This window comes from Chiloscyllium plagiosum, unplaced genomic scaffold (genome assembly GCF_037043375.1).
Source record: "Chiloscyllium plagiosum isolate Xiang-an unplaced genomic scaffold, Cpla_swu_hap1 HiC_scaffold_8, whole genome shotgun sequence".
Classification (NCBI taxonomy): Eukaryota; Metazoa; Chordata; class Chondrichthyes; order Orectolobiformes; family Hemiscylliidae; genus Chiloscyllium; species Chiloscyllium plagiosum.
The window spans coordinates 91,165,681-91,181,456 of NW_028270146.1; the positions used below are offsets into that span (position 1 = coordinate 91,165,681).

Sequence of the window (15,776 nt, forward strand, 5' to 3'; positions counted from 1 at the left end):
ACACACCTCAGGTGGGACTTGAACGCTGTGCCTCATAGATAGGGACACTAACACCGCACCAGGGGCCCCTCTGACACTATACAGCTCTCTATGTTCCCCTGGAGTCTGGATTATAGACTGTGAAGTGGAACTTGAATATTTGGCCTTCCAGCTCAATAGACGGAACACTCGATATATTCAATCTCTGCTGACAGCAAGGAGCAATACCAGTAAGAAATGATGTAATAGGATCCTGGTAGAGTCATTAAAAGACTGGAGCACAAAACAGAGAAGGCCATCTCACAAAGTACAGGGAGGGCTCTGCTCAGCACCAGGAAAGCACGGTTGAAATGGTGGGTCATCACCCACAGAAAACTCCTACACACAACAGTGTGATAACGAATCAGATAAACTTTGCAATGTCTGAGTTGGGGAGCTATGTAGTGAGCATGGCACCAGGGAGAACTTGCCTGGTCGGTCCTTGAAATACTGCAACGGGATCTTGCATGTCCACTCGAGAGGGTCTGAAGTGAACACAAGTCATCACAAAGGTGTAAGGGAAGTACGTTAACACATGTCAGGGTTATTTCAGTACAAAAAGCAGGGACTTTCTCATCTGTTCTACTCCTTGTAACTGCTCACCACCTCAGCTGTGGGAAATACATTTTAACCCCAGCCTGTTTCTGACAGACAATACTCATGCTAGCCACAATGCTGAATTGGTTACCTGTTTCAGAAATCCCCCATCGGTCTCCAATTCTATTTGTGTTATTCAGACTGAGTTAACCCCTTCTAACTCAAAGAGAGCTGATATGTTCATTGACTTCGAACAGACTGACAGCAGTAGCTAGGCTCGCAACAAGGACACCACCTTAATTAGAAGTTCGAAGCTGACATTCTGGCTGTCAGCTCTGGCTGGATGCCCTGGACGCTGTGAAGAAAACAAGAGCCTGGCCAGAAAATTGCCTGACTAATGGCACCAACCTCCAGCTGTTCATCTCCTTGTAAGACTTGCCAAGGAGATCCCTCCTGTGTTCTGGACAACATTTAGTCTTCAGCTGACTATCTGATCCTAATGCCAATTCTGTGCTCGAGAGCTTTATGTGTTATTTTTCCAGCATTACCAGTTACTGCAATTCAGAAGTACTTATGCAAGTGCTGTGCACCTTCTTCAGGTTGTGAGAAGTGCTATATTAAAGCAAATGTTTAAAATTTGTGTATGACTCCAAGCTGAGTCACAGAAATGTTACCAATTAATAATCTGAGTGAACAATTGCTCTGGGCTATCACTGCTCATCTCAGAACTTCATTGTATTTGTACAGAAACAGGTGTTTATGCTCCTCATGAGTTTCCACCCATCTTTCATCATCTGGCCCCATTGACTTACCCGTCCTATAATCCTTTCTCCTTTATCTCTTAATGTAGCTTTCTCTTAAACGCACCCATGTTAACTGCCTCAGCTACTCTTTGCAAGAGTGAATCCCACACCTGAACTAATCTCTGTAAAAAGACATTTCTTCTGAATTTCCTATTGGACTTTATTTTGGCTATGCCCACTAATCCGTATCCTCTCCACCTCACTCCAACCCGCCAAAGCTGGCAATATCTTCTCGAAGTCTATATTATGAAATCCTTTCAAAACTTTAAAGGCAGATTATACCTTCGACTCCTCCTTTCTCAGTTTGTTCAACTTACCTCATAAGTATAAAACTTTTGGAAATCTTTTCTTTTCCATCTTCTCCTACCCCTTTATCCTCCTTTATAAGAAAGAAGACCAGAATCCATTCCCAGAATCCTGAAGTGTGGTCTAACCAAGATCCCATACAAGTTGAAAGTGAGGACTGCAGATGCTGGAGATCAGAGCTGAAAAATGTGTTGCGCTTTTCCAGCAACACATTTTTCAGCCCATACAAGTTGAAGCTGACCTCTCGGCATTTCAGTTCCATAACCCAGCAACTTAGCATCACATTGAAAAATTTTGCAACTGCACTTCCATTTCCTGAGTCGAACTCATTAATCTAAATGAACCATAGGGGCCTCAGCACCGGTTCCCTCTGAAAAAAAATGCTGCCTCTTTGTGTTAGCCCAAGTTAGACCACCTTTGACGCCCACACCCATCTCCACTTCCTGCTTTGAGGCCAGCTTATTAGTCAGACCACAATTTATCTCCTGACAACATCTTAGTCTGTGTCTACGACCGTGGTGAATTCTCAAAGGCCTCACAGAACTGCAAGTACACAAATCAGACGGATAAGAAGGCACTTTCTTCATTAGTGTGGGTGTCAGTAACCAGGGGCTATAGATTTAAGGTGACAGGTGGAAGATTAAGGGGGAGCTGAGGAGAATTGCTTTCATCCAGTGGGTGGTGTGTGTCTGAAACTTACTGCACGAGAGGGTGGTTAAATCAGAAACTTTCATAACATTTAAGTAGTACTTAGACATTCACTGGCAATGCCATAGCCTCCAGGACTGGAAAACAGGATTAGTGTAGTCAGATCTTTACTGCCTGGCACAGACAAAATGGGCAATGGACTCCCTTCAAACTGTAATAATCTCTGAGTCTTTGAGTCTGTCTACTGAATAAGTCTTATCCATACTTTCTATTATTCCTTTAAGGAAATTAATAAGTTTGAACAAGTGCAAACTGCCTGCTAACTTCTTTTCATTCTATTTTTCACATTCTAGATTTCTTTAAACTACGTATTTGCAAAATACTTCCCTCCACTATTATTAAGGTATTTGGTGCATGATCCTTTGGAGTTGTTCCATTTCTCTCTTTAAGGTTAGCAGTTACATTGTCTACCCACCAGCAATATGGTAGGCTCCAAACAGTCCTATGGGCAATTAAGGATGAGCAATAAATGCTGGTCTAGCTAATGATGCCTTAACCTCTGGCACTATTCTCTTTACTAATGCATATATATAATAGAGTCTAAACCACAATCCTTTAATTTCCTCATCAGCAGTTGTCCTTTCATGGATGCAAGTGAGATGCCCATGAGACGGCTGTGTATTCAGAGATGACTCACATGTTCTACCTGAGACTTGTAAGCTTTCCTACAGAGAGGACATTCATTGTTGCTCATGCAGCACCACTCAAAAGGACAGTTTGATTCATCCCTGCAGTAGACACGTCTGGGCTGGTTTGTGCTGTCGTTCCCACCCACATTTCCATCACTGGGACTTCCAGCTCCTAGCCAGCTGGCACTTGGATACCAGTCTTGGCACTCAGTAAGGGAAGCTGAATCCGGTTCCATTCCGGTAAGATGCCGAGCAACTGGAGTTCCATCTCCACTGCAAGGAATGATGGGATAGTGAGTATTATCCAACCCAGTGCCAAGGAGTCTCAGGCCAACTCCCAATATTAAACTCCGAGCTCTTGGGCTCAATTTGGATTTGGTTGCCTTGTTGAAAAATGAACAACAATTTGGAAGGGTTAAGGCAAGTTCTTGATTTCCAGTGTTTGGATTCTGAGGTACAGCACCTGATAGTTTCAGGGGGAATGTGATTTGATATTACAATGCCCACCTCCCCGAAGGGCTTGTAGGTGTCAGGTGTTATCCAGGCAGGCCTAGACTAACTGATGTCAGCAGGGTCCTATTGACCTCAGAATTGACCTCAGTACTTCCATGTGAGAGCCACAGAGTCATAGAGATGTACAGCATGAAAACAAACACTTCGATCTGACTCGTCCATGCCAACCAGATATCCTAATCTAATCTAGTCCCATTTAGCCAGCACCTGGCTCATATCCCTCTAAACCCTTCCTATTCATATACCCATCCAGATGCCTTTTAAATGATGTAATTGTACCAGCCTTCATCACTTCCTCTGGCAGCTCATCCCATACACGCATCACCCTCTGCGTGAAAAAGTTGCCCCTTGGGTCCCTTTTAAATTTTTCCCCTCTCACCCTAAACTTATGCCCTCTGGTTCTGGACTATTTACCTTATCCGTACCTTATCATGATTTTGTATTCCTCCTTAAGGTCGCCCCTCAGCCTCCAACACTCCAAGGAAAACTGCCCCAGCCTCTTCTTGTAGCTCAAAACCTGCAATCCTGGCAATATCCTTGTAAGTCTTTTCTGAACTCTTTCAGGTTTCACAACATCCTTCATATCGATGAGAGTGTGAGGGTTGAGGGGTGCAAAAGGAACTGTTGACCCCTGGTGATTCAAATCATCATCAGGGGCTCACTATCTAGGTCTGTCAATGGAGAATGGAAATGAAAGTATACCCATTGAACCTTAATGTAGCGCAGTCAGGGGAAGAGGAAAGTGAACCCACTAACAGTATTATTTCAATAGGAAGTACAGTAATAATGAGGTATATTGGGTTCATGATGAGGTTACAGTGGTTTTTACAGCAATTTTCTGCAGAACCCTGTGAAGGAAAGCAGGTCAATTTGTGCATTCTCAATTAAATTCAAATTTCCTACAGTGAAAAAAAATATGTGCAGCTCCTGCAGTGGAATATCTGCATGGTAACACACAAGTGAAGGACTCTCGTTCAGTACAGGAGGGTGAATGAGATCAGGATAATTGTTGCAAACAAGAAGGGATAGATAAAGAGTAACAATTGGTTAAAGAAAAATAGAAAAGGCATCAAGACAGTGGGATAGGTTAGATCATACTCAAAGACAATGGTGTAGGCGTGCTGCTATGTGGAAGAGGAGGGAAGTTGGCTTTTAGTGAGCAAAATTGGGGCGCATGGTATTTAGTGAGCAAAATTAGGGCGCATGGTATTGGGGGCAAAGTGCTAACTTGGATTGAAAGTTGGTTGGCTGATAGGAAATAAAGAGTAGTGATAAACGGCTCCATTTCGGAATGACAGGCAGTGACCAGTGGGGTACTGCAGGGATCAGTACTGGGACCGCAGCTTTTTACAATATATGTTAATGATATAGAAGATGGTATTAGTAATAACATTAGCAAATTTGCTGATGATACTAAGCTGGGTGGCAGGGTGAAATGTGAGGAGGATGTTAGGAGATTACAGGGTGACCTGGACAGGTTAGGTGAGTGGTCAGATGCATGGCAAATGCAGTTTAATGTGGATAAATGTATGGTTATCCACTTTGGTGGCAAGAACAGGAAGGCAGATTACTACCTCAATGGAATCAATTTAGGTAAAGGGGCAGTACAACGAGATCTGGGTGTTCTTGTACACCAGTCAATGAAGGCAAGCATGCAGGTACAGCAGGTAGTGAAGAAGGCTAATAGCATGCTGGCCTTCATAACAAAAGGGATTGAGTAGAGAAGCAAAGAGGTTCTTCTGCAGCTGTACAGGGCCCTGGTGAAACCACACCTGGAGTACTGCGTGCAGTTCTGGTCTCCAAATTTGAGGAAAGACATTCTGGCTATTGAGGGAGTGCAGCGTAGGTTCACGAGGTCAATTCCTGGACTGGCAGGATTACCTTACACTGAAAGACTGAAGCGACTGGGCTTGTATACCCTTGAGTTTAGAAGACTGAGAGGGGATATGATTGAGACATATAAGATTATTAAAGGATTGGACACTCTGGAGGCAGGAAACATGTTTCCGCTGACGGGTGAGTGCCGAACCAGAGGACACAGCTTAAAAGTACGGGGTAGACCATTTAGGACAGAGCTCAGGAGAAACTTCTTCACCCAGAGAGTGGTGGCAGTGTGGAATGCTCTGCCCCAGAGGGCAGTGGAGGCCCAGTCTCTGGATTCATTTAAGAAAGAGTTGGATAGAGGTCTCAAGGATTGTGGAATCAAGGGTTATGGAGATAAGGCAGGAACAGGATACTGATTAAGGATGATAAGCCATGATCATATTGAATGGTGGTGCAGGCTCGAAGGGCAGAATAGCCTACTCCTGCACCTATTGTCTATTGGTTTCAGAGTAAACTTTTTCAGGACCTCTGCACGCTGATAATAGGCAGATCCAGTCTCCATTGCTGTAACAGTTCTGATAACCATGGCATGGTCCAAGAACTAGGTCTTAAAGAGTATGTTAAGGAGTTTTAAAGTTGTAAAGGAGAGGAAAAAGGTACAGAGGCAGGTTCTAGGAGGGACTTCCAAGGGTTCGGGGCAGGTGCCTGAAAGCAGGATTACCAAAGGTGTCATAACGGAGGCTGGGATGGTAAAGGGATCAGATTTGTGGGCGGCACGGTGGCACAGTGGTTAGCACTGCTGCCTCGCAGCGCCTGAGACCCGGGTTCAATTCCCGCCTCAGGCGACTGACTGTGTGGAGTTTGCACATTCTCCCCGTGTCTGCGTGGGTTTCCTCCGGGTGCTCCGGTTTCCTCCCACACTCCAAAGATGTGCAAGTCAGGTGAATTGGCCATGCTAAATTGCCCGTAGTGTTAGGTAAAGGGGTAAATGTAGGGGTATGGGTGGGTTACGCTTCGGCGGGTCGGTGTGGACTTGTTGGGCCGAAGGGCCTGTTTCCACACTGTAAGTAATCTAATCTAATCTAATCTAAACTGGAAGAGTGCACAATCGGCAGACATTTTCTAATTAACCTACTCGGAGATGTTGTTGCAGGTCTCTGGAGCAGGTGGGACTTGAATCCAGACCTCCTGGCTCAGAGGTGGAGGTGTCACCACTACATTTGGAGTTGAATACATTGATAGCAAAGGGAGATAACATGGAATTTTATATCCTCATGAACTGAAACATTGCAGAGAAGTCTTATAGAGCTGACGTATTAGGTAGCATTTTGGGGAGATGACAGGGTCCTCACTCTCTAGACCACAAACAGTCCCACTGAACTTCCATGTGGAAAGCCTACAAAATTGTCACCGTGGCTTTATGCAGTCTCACAAACTTGAACGAGTTTTTATTGAGGAAGTGATAAAGATGATTGATGAGGGTAAGGCAGTGGTTGTTGTCTACATGGACTTTACTAAAGCCTTTGACAAGGTCCCTCATGATGGACTGGTCCAGAAGATCAAATTGCATGGATTCCATGGTGAATTGGCAATTTGGATGTAAAGATGGCTTGGCCATCGAAGACAGAGGATAGTTGTGGAGGACGGTTTTTCTGACAGGAGGTCTGTGACCAGTGGTGCTTTGCATGGATCAGTGCTAGCACCTCTGTCATTTGTCATATGTATAAATAATTTGGATGAAGATGACAATGATCTGATTAGTAAATTTGCAGTTGGCATGAAAGTTGGGGAAGTTGTGGATAGTGAGAAAGGATATCAAAGTATCCAGCAGGGTGTAGCTCAGCTGGCAAGTTGGATGGAGAAATGGCAAATGGAGTTTAATCCAGACAAGTAGGAATTTTGGGAGGTCACATGCAAAAGGAAAAAATACAGTAAGTGGCCGGGCCCTTGGGAGCATTGAGTTTCAGAAGGATCTGTGGGAGGGGGCCAGTCCATAGCTCCCTGAAAGTGGCAACGCAAGTGGCTAAGATAGTACAGATGGGCATGCCTTCATTGGTTGGGGCATTGTGTATAAAAGTTGGCAAGTCTTGCTGCAACTATGTAAGTATTTAGTCAGGTTATACTTAGAGTTCTGAGTGCGGTTCTGGTTGCTTCTTATCGGTATGGAGGCTCCGGAGACAATGCAGAAGAGGTTTATGAGAATGGTGCCTGGATTGGAGTGTATTAGCAGTACAGCGAGGTTGGACAAACGTGGATTGTTTTTGCTAGAAGGCTCAGAGGCAACCTGCTAGAAGGATATAAAATGATGAGAGGCATGGATAGGGTGGATAGTCGGAATCTTTCTCTCAGGGTGGAAATGTCAAATTCAGGTTTAATGCGAGAGGGAGAAAGTTTAATGGAGATGTGCGAGGAAAGTTTTGTTTTGCACTGGGGATGGTGTGTGCCTGGAACGCACTGCCAAGGGATGTGGTAGAAGCAGATACAAGAGCAATGATTAAGAGGCATTTAGACAGACACATGAACAGGAAGAGAGGGACGATGTGCATGCAGATGGGATTGGTTTAGGATAGCATCGTGGTCAGCACAGACATGTTGGGCTGAACGGCCACTTCCAGTGCTGTACTGTTCTATGTTCTAATAAAGTGCCAATCAGTCACTTAGGGGGGCAGTGAGAGACATTCCCCGGGATCAAGTACTCAGGGACAGATTTCCAACCTCATCCTGGACAGCTCCCTGCCATTTTGCTTGGCAGCGCCAGGGCAAGTGGTGGCAGCTGCCAACTCTGAACTCACCCAAGGGTCAACACCAATGACGGACCCCAGGCCTCAGCTGAGCCATGGCAAGAATGGAGGTGGGGGTGGGGGGGAGGGGGGGGGGGGGGTGAGAGAGAGGAGGCGTCAGCAGCAAGGGGAGAAGTGCTAGCCCTCTTCCCAACGGCTAGCTTCCCCGATCGGGCACCCCTCCTGGGGCAAGTTCAGAAACTCTCCTTTTGCCAGGTTTGCTTTTCAGGTTCTTCAGATTACAAGTGAACCCCAAGGCCGTGGGATGAGGACCTTAACTGGGCTTTTAACTGTCTGCTAAATGGCCTCTAAGTGGGAAGGCTACTTAGCCAGACTCAAGTCAGGGCAGACGTGGCAAGACAGCAGGGTCACCACTCGCCACCACCCCTCTCCCTCCCCACCCTGTCCGATTAAATACCCTTCCAACTCCAAACTTGCCTTGACGGGAAAATGTTAGATTTCACATTGTCAACGCTGGTATTCAATGAGGGGAAAGTATCACCATCCAGTCATAGTGGAGAAGATGAAACATAGATCATTATACTGTAACAGGTTTTATTAGAAACAAAAGTTTACAAATACTTTACAAACGTAAAACTGAACCCATAAGAGTATAACGGAGGAGAGAAGGAGCCAAGCTTTAATATACAGCCATATTGCACAAGTAGAAAATCAGCTCCCATTTTCAGCTATTTACAGTTATTGAGTGCACTTCCCCAAGTCTCAATAACACACACAAATCCCAAGGTGTTTGTTCTAAACCGTGCTACATTATCACTGGGTCTCTTCTCTTGTCTGGGATTGTGCAGTTTTCAAGACCTCCAGTTTACTTTTCGGGGAAAAAAAAAATACCTGTACAGAAAATAAGAGGACAACTTTCAAACAGTTGTTGCAAAGAATGGATTGTTAACTGGGAATCTAGGGTTATGCATACACATAACCTGCTGGCCACTTATAGCTGACTAGGTCAGATAGGGTCATGCCATGACATGGGCCATTAGCATAAGTTTCCCAGTGTGTGGAGACATCGGCCTGGCATGTAGCCACATCATTATCCAATTACATCCATTCTCTGCCCTGAATAGATTAGACAGCAAGATCAGTCTTTGAAGGTTCATAACTTCATTTATCTGCTTCTGTTCCAAACCTCAACAACTTGTTAACTTCAGTTAAAGGAAAGTTAGCATTTCCACTTGAGGAGCCAAGGACGGAGGTCAAGACTATTTCAAGACGAATAGATTTTTGTCAGGCAAGGGTAATAAGGGATCCAGCATCACGGGGAAAATATGGGATTTTTTTATACAGATCACCCACAAGCTCAGTAAATGGCAGAACATACTCCAGGGCCCGAATGACCTACTCTTGTTTCAGTGTTCCTAAGCTCAATGACCTTAATATTGAAAGCCGTCAAGACTCTCTGATACAAGAGATGAGAAGTTCTTTCTCATCTACAATTACAAGGAGGTGGGTGGGAGCTGTAAGCAATCATGTCATTTGCCTATCACCTACAGACTCACCCTGAGAGTGGAAGAGAGTCATCCTTGTCTGCGAGGGACCGCCGGTGATGATGCCTATCTTAGTTTTGTTTATCACATCGAAAACTCTTGGGGAAGGGAGGGAACGCTGTTTGAATAGTATTTCTCAGACTTTTAAACAGATGCTGTTATCAGACTTTTGAATGGACCTCTTTAAAACTAATGTTGATCGATGCCTGCACCTTCTCCCCAGCTCTAACATTGTAGCCTGCACTCTTTTCTGTTACCCTGACGTAGTTGTACAGTCCGATCTGCCTACAAAGCACGTAAGGCAACACTTTTCACTGTACCTCAGTATACATGACAGCAATAAATCAAATTTAAGAGTGATCCAATCAGATAATCGTTTAATTCCAGAAAGTGACACAGCACAAAGAGGCAGGACGATGGGGCAAGGCTTGTTGAAGGTTTGACTTCACGTACTGAAACCTCTTCACATAAATCCAATCAAAGCTGGCAATCCAGCCCCCAGCATGATTTGGATTGAAGCTGCGGAACCAAGAGAAATATTGTAGTCAATATTAAACGCAAGAGGCGTAGAGGTTAAGGAATCTGCTTCACATGGTTATGAAGACTATTTTAATGGTTAATTCTTGACTGGACTAAAATCCTAGCTTCCCCCAGCACCATATCACCCAATTAGTGATCAAGAGCGAGGGAGCTGATGCAAATTATTCCCGGGCTGAATGGCGGAACGCAAGGGGTGAGTGAATATTGTAGCCTTGTTCCTGATCACCTGAGGTTCTTCAGGGAGTATTTATAACATTCTTTCCGGGCTCATAATGAGGTGAATTCCATGAAAGAGTTCTACTATTTCAGAGGGTGCTTCCTATGGCGACATTGTTAAAATCTTATTGTTACAGTGGATTCACAGGACTGTGTATTCGGTGTAAACAGAGGACGTAATGGGGTTAACGGATTAATGTCCTCATTATAAAATAAACGTGTTTAGAATTACCACAAGTGTGTTGTGGCTAATGAAGTACTTTTGAACATGTACTCAGTGCTGCAAAACAGTCATTCATATGCAACAAAGTTTCACCAACAATGAACACGTTAGTGAAGGTGTTATATTTTGTCCAATAGCACACTTGGGAAGCACCTTGAGATCTTTGCCTATATAATGGGCACTATGTAATTCTCAGTGGTTGTTGTCGGTTGAAGGATGAGTGTTTGCCAGGAAAGTGGTTTTACAGTATCTGTAATCAAGATCTTGCAGTTGTATCTGAAACTATAGCATGAGGTGAATTTGGATTGTACAGTGAATCTCCTTCCGTTCATGATTGTAGCTGAGTTTCTAAGGATCCTTTGAATTCTACATTGTAAAACTGAACGGCATACCTCCACCAGCTCCACGCCAACCCCCCCCCCCCGCCCCATGTTTCACAATAGTGGCCTGAGCTCGTATTACACCCATGATTACTCAGGTGAACAACACGATAATATAAGAATCTATCTCAGAGATTCACACCAGGACCCTGAGATATATTTGTACAGTCAGATAGCAGTGCTTTTCCTTCCAGGATGCTAGGTTGGTTGTGTAGTACCCATGTGACCACATGGACCTCAGAAGCACATGTATCCTGGCTATAGCACACAAATAAGGGGCCTGTATAGGCTGGCAGGCCATACGCCAGGGTTGAATGCTGGTAAGAAGACTTGGGTAATAGAAGACCTAAATTATAAGGAAACCTCCCCCCCCCACCCCCCAACTTTGCTAATATGGGGAATTGATTACTTTCACTCTTCGCTGCTTTATTATTTTTGCTTACGAAAAGCCATTTTTGAAAAGTCCACACAAACATTTTGTATTCCTGTTGCATCAACTTTCTCTTCAACAACTCATGAAAATAAAGGGAACAGAAAAACAAATTGGACAAATAGTACGGGACGACTAGTTCAGGGCCGAGATGAATGGATTTCTGGATAGTAAAGGACCGTGCAGAAACATTACATTGAGGTAGAAGATCAGCCATGATTTGGTTCAAAGGTGGAGCAGGCTGAAGGGGCTGAATGGCCTACTCTTGCTTCCTATGATTCCTTGGTAATGTTTTGTATGGACCAGCCAGAACTCTTTCACGGCTGCTATCTTGTCTTCCTGCGCTCCTAAAGAATCTTAAAGGGGAGCTTCCAATCAGTTGCATATGAGAATCACCCAACTCAAAATTCATCATTCACAGGAATACCTTTGGTCCTGTGAGGAACAAAGCCGTTTTAAGCATCAATTTTTAAGTTCATATCTGCAGATTGTGTGAAGCAAGCACTTGTGGAACTGACCTCTCAAGTCTGGAGAGAACCACAATCATTCATAACATACAGGTCCAGCTTTCAACTCGAGGTGGATAAGTCTATGTTGTTCATTGTGGGAGTCGGGTGTTGGTACAGGACAGGAGAGAGTGTTTAACTCTCGAGAACATATGTACCTTCAAGGTTCACGGAATTCATTGGTCACAGAAGCAGACAAGCTTGAAACCCGCAAAGCATTAAATCCTGCTTTACAATTACATTTCTTTCAAAAGGGCAAGGAGGTTAATGAAAAACAATTTCAGCAAAAAGACAGAACAAAAACTATACAACACAAAAATGACATTCCAGTGCGTGTTTTCATTTTCCTGTCCCTCTATCTCTGTTCCCCAACCTAACGTTACAGTCAGAGGCTTCCTCATATGTTAAGGAGAGAGCTGTGTCTCATCAAAACCTTCAAGAGAAACATTGTGATGGAAGAGTCAGCACCTTTGTCGCTCAAAGATCACATACAAAAGATCCCCGCACGTTGCAGAAGGGACTGGCTGTGGAAGATCCTGCTTTTTGCACATTGTATGTTGGTCATTGCTGTGGACTACAGGTTGACCCTTCAGAAACATCCTACAGCCAACTGTTCTTCTACAACTGCCAGTTTGGAGATCCACACAATGACGGACAGATGTCTTGCCTAACACAGAGTTAAACTATGCAGAGCAGAAAAAGTGTGGTCTCATCTTCCTCTAAGATAGACTGGGATAATTTATAGCTGACTACTATCCAGCTGTTCAAAATGAATTGCCCCCAGTTCATAATCTCCCTCAAAGTTTACCAATGAGGAATGTCCATTCTAATGAAGAACCAGTTTTGGTCTGATGAAACTCCGAACCTGGCCTGAGAAGGCACGGGCGATATTTTCTTTGTATGTGACCTTTAAACTCATCTTGATTGGTATGTGTTTTAGATGCAATGTTTGTTTTTAAGCCTATGTACATTATCAGTCACAATCGAAACACTGTCAAGTAGATGCAGCAATGGTTTACCCTCCCCAGCCACTCCCCACCTCCCCACCCCACCTCCCACCGCTCCCCTCCCCTTCCCTCCCAAACAACACAACCGATTACAATTCACCTGAGAGAGGTCTGAATAAGGTGCACTTCCGTGCTGAGGACTTACAGACAACGTGAGTGGGCCTGGGGACTGTCTTTCAGAGACAACCCAGTCTGTATGAGCTAACCTCAGGCTAGCCACTGACCAACAGCCTTTAAGCAGTCGATGTGCAAGTAGTTTGATCAAGAAACTCTGACATGGAAGAGGAGATTTGCCAAGACGTACAACAACAAAATAAAACGTGACAAACCAGGAACTCCTAAAGCTGCAGGCATCTCACAGTGAAACTGAAATAGCCTACTGCTCACTTAAAGTTAACCCTAAAACCATGCTGGCTTTGAGACTTGACAGTGATACTCATATCTTCATAGCTCTGGAGGAGGTCATGGGGCGCTTTGTTTGATTTGCACTCCCTTCATGCAAGAAATTAAGAGTTTGCCAATACCCGTGGAGCAGGGAGGCTTCTCCAGGAGAGACATGACTTTGGTTTGGTTTCTGCTGTTTGGAGACTGATGAACAAACCTTGCCTCTCACCTTCCTTCTTCCTTAACCAATCCAAACAGAGTCCGGATGAAAGTGAGTTGTTGAGATCCTACTGTACTCTTCTGTCATGACATTGAGTAACATAACTCCCAAAGGACCAGGCAAGTGGAGGGTCTGCTACAATCGACAATATTGACTTTCAGAAACCCAGTAGTAAAACCCTATCTCCCAAAAGTAGACTGCATGTGATCTGATGCTTCTTCTTTGAAGACAGTAATTTTCCATACATTCATAGGGCAAGGAATCTCAATGTCCTTCCTCAAAAAGGTTCATCATTCAGATCTCCATAACGAACAGGAAGTAGAGTGTAGAAGGGACTGGAAGTCTTAGATGGTAGCATCACAGCACCCGACAAAGGAAGCTCCCCATCACAGCAAGCAGTTATGACCATGACATGAGAGAGGAGGCATTGCTTGTTCAGCCTATAATTGTCACGCTTGCATTATGATAGTGACTAGTTCTTCCCCCATCCCAACCCTGGGCACCACTCCTTCTCCTAAGGTGCCAGTTTCAGCAAGTGTTCAAATTGGCCTGTTCCATCTGAGCTGGCCCAGCCAATCCAATGAAACACAAAGACATTGCACACTAGAAAAACTAGACAAGACCAGTAATACACAAAATAAATTATACAGAATAAATTACAGAAATGTAAGGGAGCTCCCTCACGCCTTTCACAAGGTTGATGTAGGCAGTCTGCAATGAGTTATCTTGTGCAGTTCCGTATCAGTTGTCCATTCTTGAGGCAGTCTTTCTATGTTAGCTGGCTCAGCGTTCAAAGATTGCAGGAAACATTTTTTTTGTAAAAAGGCTGCACCACAAAACATGGTGTGACGGTAAAAGTACGAGTGTGTGTATAGCTTCCCACTTCTCCTGAGCAAATGTTGCAGCTCTTGACTCAGCGTCGAAGAAGGCTCCATGGGACCACTTGTTATCTTCTATTGCTGGGACGATTTTTAAGGTGAAACCATAAAACGATTCACTTAAAGGATAATCCCGTATCTGCACATATGAGCACACGTGTGTATGTCCATCAACATCTGTTGAGGCACAATATCTGTTCCGTTGTTGCTATATCCACGCACATTGCTTTTCCCGTCTAAATCCTCAATGCATTGCCAACAAACCTTATTGCACAGTCTTACTCATTCTACTATAGAACTTCAACACTGTGGAACTCTTTATCCCCATTCAGTCTTCCTCATTCTTGTAATTTTAAAAACTATGCCTGGTGTGGGTACAAAAGCATGAGGTTAGAATGATTACAGCACAGGAAGCCCATCCAGACTGTCATGTCCACACCGGGTCTCTACAAGAGCAATTCATGGAATGTCACACTCACTTGATTTTACGGTTATCTCGCTAAACCAGTAATGCAGAGGCCTGACAACTGTTCTGGTGGGCAAAAGTTCAAATCCTGCCAAGGCAGCTGGGGAGCTTGAAATCAATAAATTAAACAAAATCGGGAATTGAAAAACTGGTAATGACAATCATGGAACCACTGGATTGTCAGGAAAAAAATCTCAACCAGTTCTTGAGGAAGGAAATCTGCTGTGCCTACCCATTCTACCAGAATCCTTGAGTTTCTATGAAATACGGGCTAATCTCCAATACATCATTACTTGCCTGTCTGACAGAAATTCTTGAGATCATTCAAAAAAAAAAGCTTGTGTTTCTCTTAGTTATAAAAATTGGCTTTCCAATTTGGGTTGGGAAAGCGGGCAATGATGATGAGTCTCAAGCCTGAGGGCCAATAGCCTAGGGGGAAGAACCATTGTCATGTGATAGTACTTTCCCATCCAAAGGGACTGAGAATATTTAAATCTTCTTTTTGAACACAGCCAGCCTTTGACTTGTCCCAGGCAGATCAATTAAATACATCCCTTTACATACGCTTTGTTAAATTCATAATATAAGTTCAAATTCATGTTGAAGGGCAGACCAAACAGAATGCTTCATGCCTGGACACGAGTCTTACCAACACTCAATATTTTACTTAATGATTTAATAGGTGTTGTGACACCTTGGACAATCCGCATATTCAAGCAATAGTGTAAAACAGTAAATCTTTTACAAATTTGTAAACATTTTTCAATGGGGTGACCTCCATTTCACACTGGTGCCATGAAATGCAGCGAATCCAAAGGAGCAGTATCTTGGCATTGCCTTGGCAACCCAGTCTTCAGCTCACTGCATCATGGGATTGCCTGCTTTCCCTTGCAGCCTGTTATC

At 44.1% G+C, this 15,776-nt stretch overlaps 1 protein-coding gene across 1 annotated transcript in view; it reads right to left on the reverse strand.

The window, feature by feature from the left end:
• Positions 1 to 13,012: 13,012 nt before the first annotated feature.
• Positions 13,013 to 15,776, reverse strand: part of LOC122553815 (bcl-2-modifying factor-like) — a 171,341-nt gene continuing 168,577 nt past the window's right edge. Inside the window, exon 5 of the transcript XR_015757968.1 lies at positions 13,013 to 14,772. The gene's annotated coding sequence lies outside the window, so the exon portion shown is untranslated. The remainder of the gene's footprint in view (positions 14,773 to 15,776) is intronic.